Below are 4,112 nucleotides of genomic sequence, written 5' to 3' on the forward strand. Positions count from 1 at the left end.
AAATCAAGCAGCTGATGATCTGGCAAAAATAGGTTCCAAAAGAGAAGCCATTCCCAGCAATGTGTTTTTGGAACACATCCACACACCATCAGTCCAGGAGGATCCCTTCACTGAAGAGGCCCCGCAACCAAAAAGCACCACGGATCCGACTGAAGTTGAAGTTCCAGCTGTGGTCGACCTGATCATGGAAGTCTTGGTTATCACTCCCGTCTGGACAGAACCGTATATCGAGTACATCCTAAGGAAAGAACTCCCAGAAGACGAAGAAGAGGCTCGACAGATCGTCCGTCGATCCAAGGCCTTTACAGTCATAAAGGGACAGTTATATAGAGAAAGCGCGACTGGGGTCGGCCAGAAGTGTATTACACCAGAAGAAGGTCAGATGATCCTTAACGATATCCACTCGGGGACCTGTGGTCATCATGCATCCTCTCGGACCATTGTGGCTAAAGCATACCGAGCGGGGTTCTACTGGCCGAGAGCCAATGAGATGGCAAAAGAGATAGTCGACAAATGTGAAGGATGTCAATATTACTCCAATATGCCGCACAAGCCCGCGTCAGCCCTAAAAACCATTCCACTCATCTGGCCTTTCGCTGTTTGGGGGCTGGACATGGTTGGGCCACTGAGAACAGGCAGGAGCGGCTTCACTCATGTGCTGGTAGCAGTCGACAAGTTCACCAAATGGATTGAAGCCAAGTCTATCAAGAATCTTGATGCTTGCACCGCTATTAGTTTCATCAGAGAGTTGATATTCAGATATGGAGTTCCACACAGCATCATCACCGACAACGGGTCAAACTTCGATTCCGACAAATTCAGGGCCTTTTGTGCCTCTCAGGGCACTCGGGTCAACTATGCTTCGGTCGCTCACCCCCAGTCGAATGGGCAAGCAGAAAGGGCAAACGGCCTAATTCTCAAAGGACAGAAACCCCGATTGATGCGCGATCTCAAGCACGCAGCAGGTGCATGGGTCGACGAGCTTCCATCAGTCCTTTTGGGATTGAGGACAACCCTGAATCGATCAACCGGAAGAACCCCATTCTTTCTGGTCTATGGAGCCGAGGCAGTCTTACCGAGTGACCTGCTTCACAACGCTCCCAGAGTCGAGCTCTACTCAGAAGATGAAGAAGAACAAGCCTGGCAGGACGCAGTCTACCTCCTAGAAGAAGAAAGAGAACTGGCCTTGATTCGATCGACCATCTATCGGCAATACTTGCGTCGATTCCATGCCACAAACGTGAAGCGCCGAGCCTTCCAAGAAGGAGACTTAGTCCTCCGAGTGGATCAGCAGAAACCACACAAGCTCGCTCCTACTTGGGAAGGCCCCTTCATAGTCACCAGAGTCCTCCACAATGGAGCATACCACCTCTACAATGTCGATCGCCAGATTGATGAGCCACGAGCCTGGAATGCGGAGCTACTCTGCCCCTTTTATACTTAAATTCTCACTCGAATGAGATGTAATAAGAAAAACTCCTGTAGTTTATTTATCAAAGACAAGAGCATTATAATTTTCCCAGCGATTATTATTGTTTTTGTTTGCGTAAGAAATCCCCCAGTGGGTGGCTTAGCTGCGAATCCGCTTCGCCTAAGTTTGTAAAAACAGTTTCCTACCGAGTGGCGAGCCAGCCTCCCACTCGGGGACTTAGCTGCGAATCCGTTTCGCCTAAGTTTGAAAAAATCCTACCGAGTGGAGAGCAATCCTCCCACTCGGGGGCTTAGCTGCAGTCCAGTACTCGCCTAAGTTCTCTCACTTAGAGACTTAGCTGCAGTCCGGCACTCGCCTAAGTTCGAAAAAATCCTACCGAGTGGAGAGCAATCCTCCAACTCGGGGGCTTAGCTGCAGTCCAGTACTCGCCTAAGTTCTCTCACTTAGAGACTTAGCTGCAGTCCGGCACTCACCTAAGTTTGAAAAAATCCTACCAAGAGGAGAGCAATCCTCCCACTCGGGGGCTTAGCTGCAGTCCAGTACTCGCCAAAGTTCTCTCACTTAGAGACTTAGCTGCATTCCGGCACTCGCCTAAGTTTGAAAAAATCCTACCAAGTGGAGAGCAATACTCCCACTCGGGGGCTTAGCTGCAGTCCAGTACTCGCCTAAGTTCTCTCACTTAGAGACTTAGCTGCAGTCCGGCACTCACCTAAGTTTGAAAAAATCCTACCAAGTGGAGAGCAATCCTCCCACTCGGGGGCTTAGCTGCAATCCAGTACTCGCCTAAGTTCTCTCACTTAGAGACTTAGCTGCAGCCCGGCACTCGCCTAAGTTTGAAAAAATCCTACCGAGTGGAGAGCAATCCTCCCACTCGGGGGCTTAGCTACAGTCCAGTACTCGCCTAAGTTCTCTCACTTAGAGACTTAGCTGCAGCCCGGCACTCGCCTAAGTTTGAAAAAATCCTACCGATTGGAGAGCAATCCTCCCACTCGGGGGCTTAGCTGCAGTCCAGTACTCGCCTAAGTTCTCTCACTTAGAGACTTAGCTGCAGTCCGGCACTCGCCTAAGTTTGAAAAAATCCTACCGAGTGGAGAGCAATCCTCCCACTCGGGGGCTTAGCTGCAGTCCAGTACTCGCCTAAGTTCTCTCACTTAGAGACTTAGTTGCAGTCCGGCACTCGCCTAAGTTTGAAAAAATCCTACCGAGTGGAGAGCAATCCTCCCACTCGGGAGCTTATCTGCAGTCCAGAACTCGCCTAAGTACAAAACACATCTCAATCCTCAAGGACGACGAGGGGCAGGTCGACTGCCACCTTCTCCTAGGGAGCTTCGCCACAAATACAATGCGCGATTCATCCCGCTCTACAATAACGAAGTGCAGGTCGACTGCCACCTTCTCCTGGAGAGCTTCGCTACAAATACAATGTGCGCTTCGTCCCACTCTGCAGTAACAGGGTGTGGGTCGACCGCCGCCTTCCCCTGGGGAGCTTCGCCACAAATACAAGACATGGGTCGACTGCTTCCCTCTCCTTCGGAGCTGCGCTGCGAATACAAAAGTTGTCTCGAATGAAGAATGGGTTCACTCAGCAAGAGATTCATAAAGATATTCAACGGTAAACCAAGTTCAGGTAAATTCTAAAGGTTCCAGATCACAGATCGAAGTACTCGGGCATGTAGGCCGAAAAAGTTGAACGGTTACAAAAACCACTCGGCATTCCGAGGCAAATTTAAGGTGGGACATAAGAGTTTGTTCACTCCGCGGGAGGAGGGCTGGCAGGCTCGACGAACTCATCCAGGTCGACGCCGTCGGCTATCCGAGTGGCTGTAGCGATGAAAGTCTCCATAAAGGTTCGGAAGTCATGCTTCTGGGTGTTGGCGACCTTGATTGCTGCCAGTTTGTCCTATCGCACCTCCTTGCAGTGGACACGAACCAAAGACAGAGCCACGTCAGCGCCACACCGAGCAGCAGACTTCGTCCACTCCTGCACTCGGTCTGGGATTTCATTTAGTCGAGTCACCAGGGACTCAAGATCATTTTGGAGCACAGCCTCTGGCCAAAGTGCCGGGTCAATCCACGACATGGCGACCTTCAGTTGAGCCAAGTAGTCCACGGCACTGTCGATGCGAGATTCCACACAGAGCAGATTCATGGTAGTTTCATCTTTCACGGGAGAGTTGATTGGATCCAAACCTGGTTCGATCCGCCCAGTCTCCTCTTCAAAGTTCTGGCAAAACTCTGCATTCACGATCCAAGGATAAGTCAATTTTCGTACACTGAGTCGACACAAAAAAAAATCAGTCGGAACAGAATGTGCACCTTCAAGCTTGATGAACAACTTCTTGGCAAGACTTCTCAGATAACTCTCCAGATCATCCCTCCTGCGAGCAATGCCATCCATTTTCTCGCCCTGGACGAGATTCGCCTTCTTCCAGCGTGAGCACTCCTTGTTGGAGTCATTCAGAGCGGTCTTCAGCCTGGTATTCTCTTCTTCTAACTGGCTGACCGAAGCCAGCTTCTGTTCGGCCAGAGCGGTCTTGTCGTCAGCCTCCTTACGAGCAGCAGCCAAATCCTGATCCTTCTTCGCCAGAGCTTCTCTCGGTTTTTCTGCAAAGAAATGATGATTGATTCAGAAATAGTAGAAGGGTACTCAAGCCTAAAACTGACTAGTCGACAAACTCGT

The sequence above is a fragment of the Triticum urartu genome, chromosome 2A (genome assembly GCF_056163025.1).
Source record: "Triticum urartu cultivar PI428250 chromosome 2A, HENAU_Tu73, whole genome shotgun sequence".
Taxonomy (NCBI): Eukaryota; Viridiplantae; Streptophyta; class Magnoliopsida; order Poales; family Poaceae; genus Triticum; species Triticum urartu.